The sequence below is a fragment of the Eurosta solidaginis genome, chromosome 2 (assembly GCF_040869045.1).
Source record: "Eurosta solidaginis isolate ZX-2024a chromosome 2, ASM4086904v1, whole genome shotgun sequence".
Taxonomy (NCBI): Eukaryota; Metazoa; Arthropoda; class Insecta; order Diptera; family Tephritidae; genus Eurosta; species Eurosta solidaginis.
Window position 1 is genome coordinate 129,151,118 of NC_090320.1, and position 21,808 is coordinate 129,172,925.

Genomic DNA, 21,808 nt, shown 5'->3' on the forward strand with positions numbered 1-21,808 from the left:
ATCGAGCTCAAGGCCTAGTAATAATTTTTTATCATTATTATTGTTATGATAAATTTTTTCTTAATTGAAAAAATTTTTAAATTAGAATAGAAGAAAGAAAAAATTTTAGACAACTGCCAAAGCTCGTTGTATAGATCCATTTCGGGAACTGCTAAATTCCTTCCTAATTAATTCCTTTTCAATTAAAAAAAAATTTATCATAACAATAATAATGATAAAAAATTATTGTTAGGCCTTGAGCTCGATTCGAACCCGCGATCTTAAAATCAGTAGGCCGATATAACAACAAAAATTGAGATAATTAAGGTTAATGTAAATTACTTATTGTAAATTCTGGGTAAATGCGTTTGAAATGATTCCTGTTTAAATGAATGCAGGTTAGTCAACTAATTCAAAGGATGTTTACTGCAGATGGAAAATAACTGTAAATTTCCAAAAATTATTGCAAAAATTTCCAAAAATTATTGCAATAAAATTTCGAACGTAGATTACTCGACCAAAAGAACACGCAGAATTTTTTCGAGTATGCAGTCTTGTAGCCCGTTTAATTTTAGTATAATAAAGTGCTAAACTTAAGTTCGTAGGAAGTCTCGCTGATTTTTGCCAATTTTTTTTCTGGATCCAAGCGCACTTAGACTCTTTTGGCTCCAAAAATTGTTGCAATAAAATTTCGAACGTTGATTGCTCGGCCAAAAGAACATGCAGAATTTTTTCAAGTATGCAGTTTTGTAGTTTGTTTTTGTGTTTTTGGCAATTTTTTTTTCTTACGAGGATAAGAACTTTTTTCCATATAAAAAAAAAATTACGTTCAAAATTCCTATGGGGTATAACTCAAGAAAAAAATTGCCAAAAATTAGGGAAATTTTTTACAAAACTAAGATTAACTTACTTTCTTACTTACTGGCTTACTCAAAGGAGTTCGAAAAAAGTTGAAAATTCAGTTCAGCAAAAATTTCGCTATTTTTAACCCAGATATGCCTAAAGACTTATTAATACAAGAAATCTTTAAATTTTTCTTTAATTACGATACTTAAATAGATATTAGATCAAATCCGGAAAGAAACTTAAAAAAGGATAATTAAAATCGGTTTTATAGGCCGTCCTTTTTTACAGGACACCAAAAATTTTTTGTGGCGATTTCAGCAACAAAATCGTGTAATTTTGCAAAACTTTAATCACTATCATAATATTTTGTTTATAAACCATTCTATCTTGTTAAAAGAAGTAGTTCTTGTTGAATCGGATGATGAGCTACAACTCAGAGGAAAGTAGTCGCTGGTATCATCCGTTTCATAAGGATCTGATTCCTCAGATTCTGTATCGCCTAGTAGTAAATAAAATTGTAGGTTAGAAAACCGAGAAGCAAACATTTTCATTAAATAACTAAATATTTTTAGCTTTGTGTGATTAATATAACACAAGTACTTACGGGAAATAATGTTATTTAGTTCCCGTAATTTAATGTTATTTAGTTCACTCATTTCAAATCACTTTAACTTGAGCAAAAATGTCGTAAGCACACAAAATATGTAAATTTGATACCACGAATTAGATGAAAATTTTTTGTAATAATAGCTGACTTTCTAAACGTCAGTTTCATTTTATTTTATTTTGTCACTGCTATACGATGATGTATTTTCATGTAAGCCTGCGTTTACATTAGTCAAGTATTGAACCCAAGTCTTGGGCACAGACGAGAGAGGGGAGAGGCTTCTTCACCTCTTTCAAATCAGCGAAACTTCCTACGAACTTAAGTTTAACACTTTATTATACTAAAATTAAACGGGCTACCAAACTGCATACTTGAAAAAATGCCGAATGTTCTTTTGGCCGAGCTATTAAATTTTATTGCTTGGAGGAGCGCACTTAGATCCTTTTGGCTCCAATCATTAATGCAATAAAATTTAGTGCGCTTTTGGCCTGGCAAATATATGGCACTAAAATGTCCAAAATGGCTTGGATCGCATTGTCAACAAATATACACTATATTAAATATACAAATATGGCTATAACTCAATTTAAAAAAAAATTTCACTTAGATCCTTTTGGTTCTGAGCCCTTCCTTGATGTTGTCTGAAAAAATCATAGAGATCGGTGGTATATAAATTATATAACCCATTTAAACTGTGATTTCTGTCCCCTTTTTAACGGCTAAAAGCATCAAATTTCATCAAATACTTACGTTTACGTTATATATTGTTGAGAAAAGTGATTCATTGTCATAGCTATTTCATGCAGACCACAAAACTTTGCATCCTCACACAAACTACCTACTTTTTTTTATTTTATATTTATCTTAAAAATCGCTCAGATATGTACATCTGTTCACTATATATTTCATATCTTTTTTGAATATGTTTTTTTCTTTTATGTACATTTACAAAAATAATAAAGAAACTAAGAAAATATACAAAAATGCAAAATTAAATTTTGCGGATCATTTGCCATTCGAGGCTTACAACAAAACGGTGCGGCTGAAAACGTATTTATATTTTTTTTCATCTTGATTATTTAATTTAATTTAATTTATTTGGATTAAAGTCGACACGCGGTCGACTACTAAGATATATAAAATATAAAATTAATGTTACAATTAAAAATATTTAAATTCAACCATACATAGGAAAGAAAGTACAAAATATCACGCCAGACGTGACAGTATTGAATTATGCAACTCGGAAAAGGAACATTCAAAACTGATGCAGTTATAAAAGTTGTTGTAGTGCGAACACCAACTTCGCAGTGGATTATTTTTGGCAAAATTTTGCCGGCAAAGTGGTAAATAAAAAGGCACAAAGTGCCTGGACGTTCTACCAGGAACAGCAAAATTTAGTCCACTAACAAGATCAGATGAGTCGATCTCGCCCATAATGAGCTTGTGAATGAACATTACCCCGAGTAAAGTTCTTCGATTTTCTAAAGTTGGCAGATTTATAAGGAGAAGCCTATTTCTATATGGTGCCAAATGCACACTAGAATCGCAGTTAAGACCACGTAGTGCAAATATAATGAATTGCTTCTGTACTGACTCAATACGCTTTATAAAGTTTTGATACCCTGGGCACCAGACACACGAACAATACTCTAAGATTGGTCGTACCAACGATGTGTAGAGGGTCTTAGTCAGATACGGATTATTAAACTCCTTAGCCCATCGCTTCACAAAACCGAGTATACCCGTTGCTTTGCTTACCATTGATGAAATATGCGTATTAAAAGTCAGTTTAGGATCAAAAAGAACGCCTAGATCACTTACGACAGATATACGCTCCAAAGGCGTGCTGTTTAACATATACGATGTCAAACTTGGCTTCACTCGGTGAAATGTCATTAGTTTGCACTTCGAGCAATTCAAAACTAGTAAATTTGCAGTACACCAACATTGAAATGAGTCCAAGTCTACCTGAAGAAGCTCCACATGGGAAGACTCTGAAGGCAAGTATGAGTAACAAAGTTTAACATCATCCGCATACATAAGAGTTCGGGAATGTATGAGAGTTTGTGGTAAGTGATTTATATACAAGGTAAAAAGTAACGGACCCAAATGACTACCCTGAGGCACACCAGACGTTACATCAAACAACCTAGAAAGACTGTTTTTAAACAAAACTTGTTGAGTCCAATTCGCGAGATAGCTTTCGAGCCATGCAAGTAAATGCTTCGGAAATCCAAGTAAATCAAGTTTGTAAACTAAAAGCTCATGATTGACAGAGTCAAACGCTTTACTGAAGTCGGTATAGATCACATCCGTTTGCCTATTGTTTAAAAATCCATCCATTACAAACGAAGTAAACTCTAGCAAGTTGGTAGAAGTTTATCTACGCGGCACAAACCCATGCTGGCAGGGCGATAATATGGAGCTACACATGTGTTGAAGTTGACATGTAATTATTCGCTCAAATGTTTTGGGAATAGCTGAAAGCTTAGCTATACCTCTATAGTTCTCGATACTATACCTACTACCTTTTTTGGTATGTATGTGATGTATTTTCATGTAAGCCTGCGTTTACATTAGTCAAGTATTGAACCCATGTCTTGGGCACAGGCGAGAGAGGGGAGAGGCTTCTTCACCTCTTTCAAATCAGCGAAACTTTCTACGAACTTAAGTTTAACACTTTATTATACTAAAATTAAACGGGCTACAAAACTGCATACTTGAAAAAATTCTGAATGTTCTTTTGGCCGAGCAATTAAATTTTATTGCTTGGAGGAGCGCACTTAGATCCTTTTGGCTCCAATCATTAATGCAATAAAAGTTAGTGCGCTTTTGGCCTGGCAAATATATGGCACTAAAATGTCCAAAATGGCTTGGATCGCATTGTCAACAATTATACACTATATTAAATATACAAATATGGCTATAACTCAATTTAAAAAAAATTTCACTTAGATCCTTTTGGTTCTGAGCCCTTCCTTGATGTTGTCTGAAAAAATCATAGAGATCGGTGGTATATAAATTATATACCCCATTTAAACTGATTTCTGTCCCCTTTTTAACGGCTAAAAGCATCAAATTTCATCAAATACTTACGTTTACGTTATATATTGTTGAGAAAAGTGATTCATTGTCATAGGTATTTCATGCAGACCACAAAACTTTGCATCCTCACACAAACTACCTACTTTTTTTATTTTATATTTATCTTAAAAATCGCTCAGATATGTACATCTGTTCACTATATATTTCATATCTTTTTTGAATATTGTTTTTTCTTTTATGTACATTTACACAAATAATAAAGAAACTAAGAAAATATACAAAAATGCAAAATTAAATTTTGCGGATCATTTGCCATTCGAGGCTTACAACAAAACCGTGCGGCTGAAAACCTATTTATATTTTTTTTCATCTGTTGATTATTTAATTTAATTTAATTTATTTGGATTAAAGTCGACACACGGTCGACTACTAAGATATATAAAATATAAAATTAATGTTACAATTAAAAATATTTAAATTCAACCATACATAGGAAAGAAAGTACAAAATATCACGCCAGACGTGACAGTATTGAATTATGCAACTCGGAAAAGGAACATTCAAAACTGATGCAGTTATACAAGTTGTTGTAGTGCGAACACCAACTTCGCAGTGGATTATTTTTGGCAAAATTTTGCCGGCAAAGTGGTAAATAAAAAGGCACAAAGTGCTTGGACGTTCTACCAGGAGCAGTAAAATTTAGTCGACTAACAAGATCAGATGAGTCGATCTCGCCCATAATGAGCTTGTGAATGAACATTACCCCGAGTAAAGTTCTTCGATTTTCTAAAGTTGGCAGATTTATAAGGAGAAGCCTATTTCTATATGGTGGCAAATGCACACTAGAATCGCAGTTAAGACCACGTAGTGCAAATATAATGAATTGCTTCTGTACTGACTCAATACGCTTTATAAATTTTTGATACCCTGGGCACCAGACACACGAACAATACTCTAAGATTGGTCGTACCAACGATGTGTAGAGGGTCTTAGTCAGATACGGATTATTAAACTCCTTAGCCCATCGCTTCACAAAACCGAGTATACCCGTTGCTTTGCTTACCATTGATGAAATATGCGTATTAAAAGTCAGTTTAGGATCAAAAAGAACGCCTAGATCACTTACGACAGATATACGCCCAAAGGCGTGCTGTTTAACATATACGATGTCAAACTTGGCTTCACTCGGTGAAATGTCATTAGTTTGCACTTCGAGCAATTCAAAACTAGTAAATTTGCAGTACACCAACATTGAAATGAGTCCAAGTCTGCCTGAAGAAGCTCCACATGGGAAGACTCTGAAGGCAAGTATGAGTAACAAAGTTTAACATCATCCGCATACATAAGAGTTCGGGAATGTATGAGAGTTTGTGGGAAGTGATTTATAGACAAGGTAAAAAGTAACGGACCCAAATGACTACCCTGAGGCACACCAGACGTTACATCAAACAACCTAGAAAGACTGTTTTTAAACAAAACTTGTTGAGTCCAATTCGCGAGATAGCTTTCGAGCCATGCAAGTAAATGCTTCGGAAATCCAAGTAGATCAAGTTTGTAAACTAAAAGCTCATGATTGACAGAGTCAAACGCTTTACTGAAGTCGGTATAGATCACATCCGTTTGCCTATTGTTTAAAAATCCATCCATTACAAAAGAAGTAAACTCTAGCAAGTTGGTAGAAGTTTATCTACGCGGCACAAACCCATGCTGGCAGGGCGATAATATGGAGCTACACATGTGTTAAAGTTGACATGTAATTATTCGCTCAAATGTTTTGGGAATAGCTGAAAGCTTAGCTATACCTCTATAGTTCTAGATACTAGACCTACTACCTTTTTTGTGCAAAGTTATAATAAATGATTTCTTCCAAATCAATGGAAAAGTGGCAGATTCCACAGATAATTGGAATAATTTATGTATCGGCTCAGATAAGTTAACTGCACAGTATTTGAGTACACAACTAGGAACACCATCTGGACCCGGAGAAAAAATTGGTTTCAAACCGAGAAGGCTCTGAAGAACAGTATTCTTATCAATTACTGGATTAGGAATGCAATTAAAACTTTCCAAGTTGTAGGAGTGTTGACCGGGTTGAAAACGTTTAGATGAGTAGGTCGACCTGAAGAATTCTGCAAATAATTCCGCAATATCATTATCAGAACTAGCATTCTTGCAACCAAAAGAAAAGGTAGCTGGAAAACCAGATGTTTTCCTCTTGGAATTAACAGAACTGTAAAATCTTTTCGGATTGTTGAAAAATTGAAATTTACAACTGCTTAAGTACAACTTATAACATTGTTGGTTTAGACAATGAAAGTTCCAACGAGCAACGGAATATTTAGAAAAATCGGCAGAAGATCCTGATCTCTTGAAACGTTTATAAAGCCTAGATTTAACATTATTGAGTCTTATAAGTTGTCTTGTGAACCAAGGTGGTTTACTTGTTCCAGCACTAACACATCGAAGGGGAACACAGCTTTCAAAGAAGCCATCAAGAATACCGTAAAATAATGAAGTCGCTAAGTCGACGTCATTACTCGAATAAAGATCTGACCAGTCATGAGTAGCAATCAATTCGTTGAGCTTTATGAAGTCCGCCTTATAAAAACATCTTGAGCGGGATCGAGATTTTAATTTTGTAAAGCACAGCTCCTTAGGAGGCTGAATAATATCAATTGCTATTTCAAGCGTAGGATATAAGGGATCTTCTGGAAAAGATAAAGGAGAAATACGATTGAGAGCAATACCCACTGATTCATCCACAAATACCAGGTCAAGAATCTTGTTTTTACAATTTAAAACATCGTTGATCTGTACGAGAGATGTATCTAAAATATTCTTAACGAAATCATGCTGACAGGTGGGAGTCAAAGTGTTTGAGTCGCTCAAGCTAATCCAATTTACCGAGGGTAAGTTGAAATCACCAAGAACGACTAAGCGATCTTTGTCTCGCAACTGAGAGTACAAGTTTCGAATAGCTAAATTATGGAAATTGTAAACATACATATCCGACCGGGCGGAATATATGAGCAACAAATATATAAGCTAAAACATCGCATTGAAATCTTTACTGCTATAAACTCAATATCAAATGCGTTGTCCGACAACAGCAACTCGGATGAAAGGCTTGAGTCCACAGCAATAAGAACACCGCCTGCTCTAGATATACGATCGCGCCGGTAAACGACGTAGTTACTTGAAAAAAAGCTCAGCGGTAAAATTGTCAGGTTTTAACCAGGTCTCGGTGAAAGCAACAACCTGCGCTGTAAAAGCGAAACTGTTAAGAAAAAAGGTATTTAATTTAGATCGTAAACCACGAACATTTTGGTAATGAACGACTATAGAGAGTGAGTCGGTAACTACTTTTTTGCTGTACCCGCGGTGAAGGTCATAGAGTTTTTTGGCACTATATTGGTATTTTTCTTGTACAAATGCACCACAGAATGCTCCGGCCAAAAAGAACTGTCAAGAACACTATCAACATATAGGTGTGGCACAGTTATTTTAAAAGATGAAATTTCCCTTTCATATTTAAAGTTAAATTTGAAAACTTCTACACTAGAATTATTAATATTAAGTTTAGAGCATATATAATTTGAAATATCGTCGACAGTCAATGAAGCATGCAACCGAGAAACAAAAATTGCTCTGCGAGGCGGAACGGCAGTTACCTCCCTAGGACCAACAGGTTGCACCACGGAAACTGTCGAAGCAGAAATAGATGCTGATGTAGATGCAGAAGTTGATGTAGATGCAGCTGACGAACCCACTGTGGTCGACTTCTTACGACGTTTGCTAACACCTGTATTACCCTCATCAACATACTGTGACTCAACAGCATGCTTTGTGTTATTGGTTTTTAATGTAGTATTGTTTGTGGTTTTGTTGTGCGTGTCATTGTTATTATAATTTTTAACTAAAGAAGAAGCATAGGTACTAGCTTTAGCGCGACTAATGCTATTGACCACCACTTTAGACACAGGAGCAGAATTTACCTCATTAATATTTAATGATGTTCTATGTATGTTAGAAGGTGTTGATGAAGCGCCATGAAGATGAGTGTCAGACAAAGAGCGAAAACGAAAGCTGTTCAAAGGCAATGACTGTTTAACATGAAACTTTGCAAAATCTTCTCTCAAGACTTTCACATCATTCGCTACAGCAGTGTTGTTGTCACAAAGGTATTTAAAATCAGAGCAAAGCTCTGCTTGCCAATCGCAAATTTGAGCACGCAAACGATGGCCATCGTCGAGTGATAACTTCAGTGCGGTTATGAGCTCTGCATTCTTAGCTTTAAGCAGGTTAATTTCACTCACTAAAGATACTAGTGTTTGTTCAATATTAACATTATTAACAACACTTCGCTCATTGTCATTGTTTACAGCAGAGCCGGCCACACAAATACTAAAACAATTGCATAAGTGTGTGTAAAAATTGAGTGACAACTCCCCCACAGTGTGCTAAAAGAAAATGTGGACTGTGAAGTTCGAAATTAAAAAGGACTCTGGTTATTTGATTCCAAGCTAATCCTAACAATATTTACTTATATTCGTATAACTAAGAACACGGAGGTCGAGCTAGCCAGATAAAACTTTTTTATAAAAGAAGGTATGGTGTTTCTTCAATGCAAAATTTACTTAAGAAAATCACTTTTTCATTGAGAAAGAACTATAAAACAAAGTTAATGTAAAGATATAAATATATATTTTAAAAACATAAAGTTATTCAATAAAAAAATGTATAAAAATTAATAAAACTAAGTAGAACGTATAAAAAGTTACTTATATTAAATTGTCAATATTTGTTAATAATTAATTAATTATTAATATTTAAATTGACGATATTAATATGTATGTTCAAAGGAACTTAATAATACTAACTAAACCGTTTTAAAAGTCACTTTAACATTGTAGCATATCGTTTTTATTATGTGCCCAAAAAGTAGCACGGACTTTTCCTTTTGCATTCACTGTTGATTTTAGTGAGTGACAAGCGAAAGCAAACGATCGTGATCGCACATCGTTAGTGTCTGTGTGAAAATACGAACTCAAATTGCACAATGGTTTACAGTATCGACAATTGAGTTATTGCACAGCGCAGACAAATCAATTACTGTATTTTATTGTTGATGTAGCACTGACAGTGGGGGTGGCGAGCGAATATAGCGACGTCGTTCACATGCACAAACCTTGCAATAGAAAGCACTATTGGTTTCACTCAAATATTCGAGATCAGTAGGCAAAACACCGGTACAATGCAAATAAAAAAGTTCACTGCACTTAGCGCATTGAATTTTAGGTTGACCGCGATCGACCCTATTTCCACAAATACACGGCATTTTGTATTAGGTATCGAACTAAAACAAAAACAATCAAAAATGATTTAATATTTATAAAAAAACAAGCGAGCGCTTAGAAACATGTCCGAACAGCGCGAAGGTTGAATGATTGGTTATATCGCTTACCAAACTATGTCAGCTTTCATTTGTCTCTCCCCTGACATTAGGCGCTTTTTTGTCATTGCCCTGCTGCTAAGTAAGCTCCGTGCATACGATTTCCACAGTAGTCCACATTCAAATTTATCGCCCACATTTCGGGTGGTTTGCTCCAGAATTGAGCGCGCTGCTTCATCTTCTTCCGATTCTAGTCTGAGGGGTGCTGGATTAGTCCCAAATATTTCGGTTGTAAAATTCTCGTCGAATAGATTATATAATTATTGGTCTTCTTTGACAAGCAAAACCCGACTGACAGCTAACAGATCCTAACGGAGGATTCTCCGCGTCTGTTTTACTACTGTATACATGGCACCCAGATACGTGGGTTTCAACCCAATAAGCATAACTGTGACCATTGTGAAATAGTAATTTCACTCTGGAGAGAAATTCAAAAGAGGTGTGTTTCTCAGGGATGAAATTTAGGGCACAACACGATTTTCTATGAACATGGTTGCATTCGCAAATAAAAAAAATATGTTAAGAAATAATTGGAAAGAAAAATTTTGCTTCTATGCATAAACTTTTTGATTAAATTCACCGTTATGGAATTACTAACATAAGTAAGTATAAAATATATATATATGAAAGGCTCATTATTTATAAAATTTCATGCACATGGGTATTGCTGCTCGGAATGCTTGAGCGCTGTCACTCTCAATCAGGCGTCAATTTCATGAAAGAATTAGAATAAAAAAATTGAGATAACCGTTTTAATTAAACGTTTTTTAGAAAGTTGTTTGCATAAATGAATCTCCTGTGTATCTTCATTTAGATCCATAGATGCGTACCAGACGATGCTTACGAAATCTGTACGCTTTAACGTCAAACATTTGTATTTGAATGGAGACCTGGGGGCAGATTTAGTAACTGTGAGCTTTAAAATGTACACTTTTCCTTCATGTAATTTGCATGAAAGAAAAATGTAGATTTCAAAACTCACACACACCCCTACACACGTGGTGCCTGCTGCTGCATGCCAGCTACAAAGCATACAATTTTCATGTAGCTAAGCGTACAGCAATGCTAGTCGCTAGGTGTGCATACGCTTGGAAAAAAGAAAGAACAAGAAGTTTGTTTACATTTGTTGACTTAGAAAACTCAACCCCTACACTGGAAGAAATGGTGCTAGTAAAACCAACATATCGGAATTATGGTTAATTCGACCGAGTTCTTTGTCAAGCGAACAAGTTTAGTCATTTTAACAGAAGAGAAATTGTCGCTCTTAAGTTAACAAAATTCTGTAAAATTGACAGATTCCTAATCAATCTAACAGAGGTCTGCTTTGAGTACTAATAAAATTAGTGCACTTAGTCATGAGCCAAAAAATTGTGTCCAAATGTGTACTTAGTCAAGTACAGACAAATACTATGAGTGACTAGCACATAAAATAGAAAATTCATACGAGTGCCCCGCAACATATATGTCCCATACATATATGACATTGTTGAGTATAAACTGAAATCATAGTCGCGTTAACTCAGTAGCATGTTGGTTTCGTGTGTAATACACTGTATACTTCGTTTATTATCGGTTTTTCTTTAGCGCTGTATTCAGTTTAGTTTCGTGTACATCGTTGTGCTGCTAGCGTCAGAAGACTGATATGACTATATTCATTTTATTGTACTGTTAGTCATACTGATTCAAATTAGTGTTTTCGTATAACACAGTTGACTTTCTTGCTCAATAAGACAATTGAGTACTGAACTGCTTCGTGACTTATGAGTGATTATTCATTTAACGAAGCATGTGTTTTAGTGGATATAAGTGCTTGATATTCTTTGTTTGTGTACGCACTAATACTAATTTTATGGTTAGTCCACTAATAACCTTAAAACATGAATAATTGCAGCTCACTGCAATCTAACTGATTCTTCCGTTAACACAACTGATCTCACTGGTAATTTCAACAGCGATCAACAGTCAATACATGAGCAAATTTCAAAGAGAATTTTACGCTCACTGCCCTCTCTACTTTGTACTTATGACGATGGTGCCACTTGTTAAAAAAAAAATACCAAAATAAGAAAACCAAACAAACACACAAAAAACTAGTTTTTCAGTTATCAATACAAAACGAAAAACCTTTTTTTGAATTTACTGTGCAAAAAATTGTGAGATACCGGGACACCTATTTATCGGGTACAATTTTGCAACTTCTCCTCCAAGCGAAATGCTAAATTGCGCCCTCTTGTTGCAAAAGTTTTGTTTGAACGAACAGGATTTTTCCAAAGTTAGTAACATTTTGTTAAAGTTTTTACGAATTTTCACTCACGCGAACGAATCTAATAAGATAATAAGAAACATCGTTTTTCAATGTTAATGTTTCCGACAACATAAAAGTTTCAGTTGTTTTGGAATCGTTTCAACTTAAAGTGTTACGAAAATGAAACTTGCCGAATTACATGAAAAGATACTCCAGTGGTGAATTACCTTCCTGTGATTTGATTCTTTACTTTTCTGTAACTTACAAGCTCTCTATTTAAAATGTTATGTCAAACATTTATACAAGTTTTGTTCGAAACAATCAAGTGTGGCAACTACATGCGAGAGAAGAAATTGAGAATGAGCTGAGCTGCAACTGAAAGAATTGAGAATCAGTTTTGTGACTACTATTTTAATTTCTATTTGCAAAGCGAAGTTCAAAACTATAAATTAAATAAATTATAAAATATAAAATTTGGTGAAAGTGCGTTTAATAAAACAAAATAATAAAGTATATAACGTTTAATGTGTGTCAGCATATTTGATGTACGCCCAATTGAAGTTCGGTTAGTAAGTGCGTACATATGTATGTATATTGTGACGAATTTTGGGAAATTCCCCTTATTTGCAACCTTCTACTAACGTTCGAATCACTAAACTGGTGAATAAAATAACTCCAATATTCAATAATGCAAAAATGGCCTTTATTAGACTACTTGAAAGTACTTCACAATAACACTTCACATCCAATAGCGTGATTAAATCAAACTGATTCCATGATTGCTCAGCTTGCGCTCTTTTTTACTCTTCGATTACTTCTACTACCTCGTTCGCATACTTCTAGGCGTTTGTAGAATTTACTACTTAGTTACCAGCTATAAACTACGTTTATAGCTTCTCACGTGCGCGTGTATGTGAGTGATACTTGGCCAAATGATTGCCTACTTTTGTGAGCATCTCAGATAAGATATATGTGTTTGACTGCTTAGTATCGGCTTTGAGATGATAGTATCCCTTAGTGTTGCTAATATTCGTCACAATATGTAGCAAGCATGCGTATTTATGTATTCACATATTTACCTATGTATGTATATGGCAACATAGGTACTTTCGTACAAAGCTGTCGCAACAACTTTTTTTATTCATTTGACTACTAAAACGGTCAATTACGAATCAACGATCTGTGCGCAGTTGATTCAACAGCTTCTTGCGATGGATACAAATTTACAGAAATTTCGGTTGAATTGACCCGTATTTCGGTTGATTTTACCAGTCTTTTCTTTCAGTGTATACACTTATAGCTCTTTTGTTTTTGTTTTGCCCTGAGTCATAGGCACAGATACAAATTGGCACTTGAAAACTAAGTTTAGTTGCTCTTAAGTATTGTGATGATGTAGCGAATTACGAAATGTTTTAAGGAATCGATATATTAAATCTTGTAAGCTTTTTGAACATTTAAAAATTTAATTGTAATTTTTCAAAATATAAAAAAAGTGTCAGTGAATATACAATTTTGTGAATGCATTGTTATTTGCACTTCAATATAAAAAAATTTGCGAAGCACTGGTAATGACAAAAGCGTGAAATGTACATTTCAAAAGGTATATCAAACAAAAAAAGCTTGGCTAGACATTGTAGAACTGGTTAAATGGCTGTAAAGTTTTCCAAACCAGAAATCCCCTTTTCACTAATCCGCGGTAGTGAGAAGTTACTTTTCATAATTTTTAAATACAAGGGGATGCACTCAAATTTTCCTAAATAATTTCTTCTTGTTTCGATGACGAATAAATTTATTAATAGTTTATGTTATCAAATTTTTTCTTTATCTAGCGACGCTTCAAAGGGACTTTGTGAGAGAGTGTCCTCTCAAGGGAGTGGAAGGCTATTTTAGACATTTTTAAAGGAATACATACCACTTTCAAAAAATATTGATATTACATTGCTCAAAAGAAAATATATATTGCTTGTAAAATTCATATCAAAACATGCAGAACTCATTTACATACTTACAGATAAGGTAATACATACATAAAAATAAATATAAATTGCACTTCAGATAATAAGTAATCCATAAATATCATCAACTGTTTGTATGAGTTAATCGGGGATTGCCCGTATTGCTTTAAATGTATGAAAACATTTATTTCAAGCAATTTTTTTTAATTTTTTAATTTATTTAATAATTTGGGAAAAATTTAAACAACGTGACATCTGGACGGACAAGGCGACAATTGCTTGAAATAAATGTTTTCATACATTTAATGCAATACGGGCAATCCCCAATTAACTCATACAAACAGACAACATTTGGTTAATTCGCGGTAGTTCTATAAATAGAACAAAAACAGCAACAATACCAAGTTTCTCTGAAACCACCTTACAAACATGAATAACTTCAACACATAATTACATACGAAGTATGTGATGTGTAGAAGATTAATATATGCAAAAGAAGGCAATTGGGAAAAACTTTACAACAACTAAGGCATGACGTAGCTGAATGCGTTTGTAACCATTTCAACTATCGTAGGAGTGCGGGTTCGAATCCCACTCCCGGGAGAAAAGGCTTTGAAGAACTTTACAAGGTATAATCGAAACAGCTCTCGCCTTGTCCGTCCTTATGTCACGTTGTTTAAATGTTTCCCAAATTATTAAATATATCATCAACTTCATCGGTATCTCTCTCAGCATCAGTGCTATTATCATCAATTGTTTCTATGTTGTCTTCAATAACAACATCTAACTCGAAGTCAGTTCATGCATTGTTATCTATAAAATTTTATGGTTTCTGCTTGAAATTTTGCTCAGTATTCTTCTATAAAATGTATTGCCTCTAAGACGTTTATATTTTTTTGTGGAACCAGTTCCTATGCTCACCAATATGTTTTTCACTTGCAAGTTGCGGTAGCGAATTTTGAAATTTTGGACTATTCCTTGATCAAGAGCCTGACAAACTGAAGTAGTGTTGGGTGGGATGCTGCTTTATCTAAAAACAATAGAACTTTTCGATTTTGCAACTCCATTCTCTTGTTGAAATCTTCCAGCCACTGTGTCATAACTTCACGCGTCATGCAGTTGAGTGGCTTGCTAAAAAATGCTGAAAAGAAATCTCAAAATATACATACATTCCTTCACATTCCACGCTTACCATAGCCACCCTCGATCACACAGCCAAGATTACTGATCAGTCGTTAGTGATCTTTGGTAATGAGCGCTTTAGTATCTAAATTCTGTTGACATGCACAACAGTGCAAAAATCTTTAAAGAAATACCTGTTGGTTGGCATAAAAAATTTAAATGACGAATGAAAAAATACCAATCGAAATAGTTAGAAGAAATTTAGAAAGGAATCAAGTTTTGTAGTTTTAACGCTGAAACAAAAAATAAACAATGTACATAAATATTTCAAAATTGTAGAACTTCGAGTTAGTCCCTAGAATACAGAAGTAAAACGTGTGCAAAAAAAAAAAAGAATGGGTATACAGAGAAAATGGTAAAAAAGTTGTTTGAGCGACTGTCGTAGTCGCCAACAGCCAACCCTTCTATTTAATAGAAATTAGGCTTAAGAAACCCTAAACATGAATCTAAATGAATTTACCTGAATTTTATATTGAATTTATTTACATATGTACCTTTTACGTATAAGTACGCATCTTGAATTATCTGCATGTACAAATACGTATATCCTATTACGTACATATTCCTTATTAAATTTAAGTATTTGAGACGTTTGTATTGTACGCTAATACGCCAGCGTATTTCACCTCTCTGGCAACCCCAACAATGGGTTGACAGATGTGACTATGTACATACATACATACATTTATTATTGTTTTGACATTTCATTTTTTATTCATTAGCAAATTTTGACCATCTCGGTGTGACACAAAAAGAATTGTACAAACCCTTTTTTATTAAAACGAAATAATTTTAAATTTTATAAAGTGCCCTTTTTATTCATGTGGAAAGCATAGTTTCGCCAGTTGAGACGCGTTCGGTTACCAGCGTACCAACATACCCCCATCGTTGGCATCGCTGTGTCCAGCCATCGCCGTATCCACAGCAGCCAGCACGTACAGATACAAGAAGGTAAATTTGTATTGCCACCCCCTAAACAGTGGTCCTTCGTCGCCATCAAGCAGCCAGCGACACAATAAATACGCATTTGCCAAAAACCGTGAGTATTAAATCGAATTTAATACCTACTTCCCAGTACAGAAAAACACAAAAACGAGAAAACTAAAGAAAAATTTAATTTTCGAAGATTATTATTTCCCGCCAATAATCTTCATTTCCCGCCAAATTTATCCCAAAACTTGCACATACCATTCGTATATATGCATATATATATATACATATAGCAATAACCCCATATTGCACAACTCAATACGGTACATGTGCAAAACATAATAAGAAAAACTAAGCTAGATACAGTTATTTAATCCCTCTTAAATCGATACAATGTCTTCTCTTGCTGTTTATCATAGCAAAACCTCTAAAGTTTTCTTATTTATCCCTATTTAAATTAATACAAAACGCAAAAAATATTTGTAAATCTCCAAGCTTGCGTATACATACATACGGATATACAAAAGAAAGAAAACGACATAAGCGGTGAAATAAAATCTCGTGCACAGTGGTACAAGAGTGGTGTAGCGCGTGTAATAGCACTTTTCTCGCATTAAATTTGCATGCTATAAATTCTCAATCTCCATTAAGAATTTCGATAAGCTACTAATTTCTCTGTACTCAAAGCCTCTACAGTCCAACAAATCACACCGAAAACACAAAAAAAAAAAAAACACATTTTTTAGATAATCTCATACGAATTAATTTCACGTATCAAAATTATAATAATTTACCCCCGAGATACTTTTTAATACGTATATATACATATATCTCACATAGTTTTTCCCACGTATATTTAAACCACCCTCATAAACATATTAAATATATTAAATAAAGTGCAAACGCAGCACAGTGGTCAAATTTGCTCAGTCTCACCCTCAAATAAATTTAACTTAAAAACTTTTTTTTTGGTTTTGAAAATTATTCTCTCTTGCTATTTAACATGAATATTTAAACGTAACTCCCTCACATAGTTAAAAGCAAATACTCTCTATTCAAAAAAAAAAAAGATTTTTTCTCTCTGAAGTTAAATTTTTGTTAATTCTCATTTGTAAGCGTCATAAAACAAAGCTCAAAAATGAGTGACGATGAAACCAAAAAAGGTGGCTCCAAAACTCAAGGAGTTAAAAAATTTAAAATCTCGTCTGCCCCCAAAAAATTTACATCCGAAACGGATAATTTTATGGAATATTGTGCTCGGTTTAGGTCGACGTCGCTCCAAGACAACACGGAGTCCTCACTCAAAATAAAAAACTCAAACATAGAAAAATTCTGGAATAGAGTCCAAACCGTCTTCGATAAGATTGTCGAAACCCCATATCAGGACCTTCCCGAAGATTTTCCAACATCTGCTAATAGCATATACAGGTCCTGTCTCATAGCGTACGAAGACACAAAAGCCCAGATCGAAGACCAGTTTCAGTTGTTTAAACAAGCAAATGCCCCGATCCCCCTACCGTCACACCAGGTCCATCCGACAACTCCGGTATTTCGCTAAAAATCCCTCCCTGCGATACCTAAATATTTTATGGTGGTTATGAAAAATGGCCCTCATTTCGTGACATGTTCACAGCCGTTTATATTAACCACCCGAAACTCTCCCAAGCCCAAAAATTGTATCACCACAGATACAAAACCCAAGGAAAGGCAGCTCAAATAGTCAACCAATTTCCCTTGACTGATGACAACTTTACCTTAGCGTGGGAAGCCCTAAAGTCCCGATACGAGAACAGACGAGTTCTCGTAGATAACCAAATACGGGCCCTGATGAACTTAAAAACTATCACTACAGAAAACAGTGAAGACATTCAAAGCTTGCAATCGTCGTTAAATAATTGCCTTCAAATTCTCGCCACGCAACAAGTCTCCACAGATAACTGGGACCCCATACTTATTTATCTCGTGACCTCTAAACTCCCTGAAAATACAGTCACGTTATGGGAGCAGTCTCTGACTTAAGAAAAGAACTTCCTAACTGGTCCCAAATGGACCAGTTCCTCACAACTCGATATGAAGTCGTAGAGCGAGTCGATCAATGGCGACCAAATAAATTTAAAGCCATCCCCCAAACTAGGCCATCATTCAAACCCCAGCAGTCGCATCCCTTTCAAAATAGATCGACCTCCCACACCCAGTCTCATATGACAGAGCAGCGGACAATGTACAAGTGCGCTATGTGTAAAACCTCATCTCACCCCCTTATAAGTTGCTTCAAATTTAAGAAGCTGTCGACGTCTGATCGCAGAAGGTTTATGAGAGAAAACAATATGTGTTTCAATTGCCTCTCTCAGTCACATATTGAAAGACTGTTCCAGTACTGAAACTTGCAATCAATGTCAAGATCGGCACAACTCAGTTCTTCACGAAGACACATCTCAAGTGCCGAAAAGACAACCCTCACGGTTGCAAAAGACTGCCTCACAAGTCACAACCGCGAATTCCACAACCTCCTCCGGTAATACTCCCGATCAAGCCAATGCCCTGGATGAAAGCCTTTCATGCTCGCAGAAAAGCCAAGTCCAATCGTTTTATTCCGAAAACGATTGTGAAATAATTTTACCCACGGCTATCGTACCCGTAGAGCATAGAGGAGAAATTTTCAAACTCAGAGCTCTTGTGGATCAGGGATCTGAACGAACCTTTATCTTTACCAGAGCCCAAGATAGGCTCAAGCTCCCATTCAAACCCTCTAGATTTGAAATATCAGGGATGGGCGGCAAGGTAGTTCAGACCTCAAACAAATTGTGCTCTCTGACTTTGGTATCCCCCGATTTTAAAACCAGAATAAGTGCAGAGGCAATAGTATTACCCCGGCTAACAAAAATGCTCCCCTCGCTTAAGCTCACTAGCGAGCTTCAAGCAAAATGGGCACACCTCAACCTCGCAGACTCGAACTGTCACTCCCCCTCGCAAATAGATCTCGTCCTAGGCAGTGATGTAATACCGCAAATCATCCAAAATGGCGTTGAGAAACTTTCCCCCCATCTTCTAGCGCAGAAAACCATTTTTGGATGGATTCTGAGCGGTAGAGCCCCTGTGATGGTAAACGCTTTCTGCATGCAAGTGTCAGAAGTGTCGAACGAAGATCTTAACTCTCTATTGCGTAAATTCTGGGAATTGGAGGAAGTTCCCACCAAACCCCAAATAATCCCAGAAGACGAGTTTTGCGAGAATTTCCATGAAGCCACAACCTCACGCGATGATAACGGTCGTTATATCGTAAGGCTGCCGTTTAAACCCAGCTTCCCAGAGTCAATCTCATTATCCCACTCTCGGTCTTCAGCTCTAAGCCAGTTTCTTGGAAGGGAGAGAAGTCTGCAGAAGAAAGGGGATTTAAAGACTCAATATGATAGTGTTCTAGAAGAATACCTCACCCTCGATCATATGGAGGAAACCGGCTCCTATGAAAAATTTGACGGAGGAAAATGCCTCTCATTTTATCTTCCTCATCACGCAGTTGTCAAACCCGAGAAAAAGACATCAAAGGTGCGGGTCGTGTTTAACGCCTCAAAAAAGTCGGCATCTGGACATGCGCTTAACGGAGTTCTTTATACCGGCCCTACCCTCCAGCCCGATCTGATGCTTCTGATTCTCAAGTGGCGTACCTACCAATTTGTTTTTAACGGAGACGTAGAAAAAATGTATCGTCAAATTATAATGCACCAAGACGACAGAGACTATCAGAGGATCGTCTTTCGCTCATCTCCGAGCGACCCCATAAAAGACTATCGTCTGAAAACAGTCACATTTGGTTTGAACTGTGCCCCCTACCTCGCCATACGTACTCTTCACCAACTGGCCAACGATGTAGAAGAAACTTTCCCCAAAGCCGTCCCTGTCTTGACCAAAGAAACATATGTAGATGACATTCTCTCTGGCAGCCATGAAATTCTCTCTGCTGAAACATCTCTCTCCCAAGTCATCCAAGTGTTAGCGTCAGCAGGATTTCCATTACGGAAAATAACGGCCAATCACCCCAGTATAATAAAAAACATCAAAGAAGAGGACTTGCTAGATACCAATCTTTGGAATTCGAGAAAGCAAGCAACACCAAAACTCTCGGCATACAGTGGAACGCTCTGACCGACACGTTTTCGTATACAGTGGACTCAATACCCCTCTCGTCCGCTAGTACAAAACGACAAATTCTCTCTTCGGTCGCAAAACTTTTTGACCCCGCAGGGTGGCTTACGCCGATTATGATCCAGGCCAAGATTTTACTCCAAGAGCTATGGATAGACGGAACTGGCTGGGACGAACCAGTGAAGCCCCTCCGCTTCATTAAATGGACGCAGTTCGCAAAAAATTTACCCAACATCTCAAATATAAATATACCTCGATGGGTTGACTACATCCCGAACCAGCAGGTTGAACTGCATGGCTTCTGCGATGCGTCAGAAAAGGCATATTGCGCCACTATATATCTGCGAACAACCCACGGTGCCACCACGTCGTCCCACCTTCTGGTCGCTAAAGGCAAGGTTGCCCCTCTTCGCACTACCAGTCTTCCAAGACTAGAACTATGTGCAGCTCTACTCCTTGCCCGACTAATCGCCGTCGTACAATCCCATCTCGAGCTCTCTCCAAAAAATCTTTACATGTGGTCTGACTCGGAAATTGTTGTTAGCATGGCTCGAAAAGCCTCCCCACGCTTGGAAAACTTTCGTATCCAATCGAACAGCTGAAATTATGGATCTCGTCGGAAGCGCCTCCTGGAAGCATGTAGGCAGTCGCGACAATCCAGCAGACATGGGCACTAGAGGATGCAAACCCATGGACTTGGCAAATTCTTCGCTGTGGTGGAATGGCCCTGCGTGGCTGACCCAGCCCCCCGAAGCTTGGCCAAAACCATCTACCCGCAGTATCAACCCGCCTGAAATGCGCCGAGTCGAAGCACTACACTCAGCTGAAGATGACCCCGATGTATTGGATCGATTTTCCTCTTTTCCTTGCGCCCTCAGGGTCATGGCATATGCTTTTAGGTTCATTAATAATCTCAAGGACCGAATTCGAGGCATTAAACCCGCTTACACTCCCTCTCTGTCTCATGAAGATCTCCGCAAAACGAAAAATAAACTTGTGACGTTAACGCAAACCCGATATTTTGCTCGCGAAAGAGCATGCTTGGAAAATGCAAAACCCATTGATAAAAGAAGCTCTCTTCTAACCCTCAACCCATACCTCGATGAAAACGGGCTCCTCAGGGTTCATGGTAGATTAGTTCATTCGACGTTGACTTACAATGAAAAACATCCCGTTATTATCCCAGAAAAATCAAGATTCGCTGTCCTCTATATACAGTACCACCATGAACTTCTTCTCCATGCCGAAATACGTCTCATGCAGCTATGCCTCAGACAGGTTCTCTATATTCCACGACTCAAACCCCTCATAAAGAGATGCATACATCAGTGCAAAACTTGTACCCTCTACAAGCAGCAAATGCGGTCGCAAATCATGGCGGCCTTGTCCCCGGAACGATGCACATACGCTCCGCCTTTTAC

The 21,808-nt window shown here is 36.5% G+C and overlaps 1 protein-coding gene across 4 annotated transcripts in view; it reads left to right on the forward strand.

Moving 5' to 3' along the window:
• Window positions 1-21,808, forward strand: part of SCAR (wiskott-Aldrich syndrome protein family member 3 SCAR) — a 429,470-nt gene that overhangs the window by 78,431 nt on the left and 329,231 nt on the right. Inside the window, exon 2 of one of the 4 annotated variants that reach the window (XM_067766214.1) lies at window positions 14,007-14,193. The exons of 2 other annotated variants lie outside the window; for them this stretch is intronic. The gene's annotated coding sequence lies outside the window, so the exon portion shown is untranslated. Of the gene's footprint in view, window positions 1-14,006; window positions 14,194-16,180; window positions 16,354-21,808 lie in introns of those variants that run through there. One more of the 4 variants, XM_067766216.1, reaches the window with a different exon arrangement.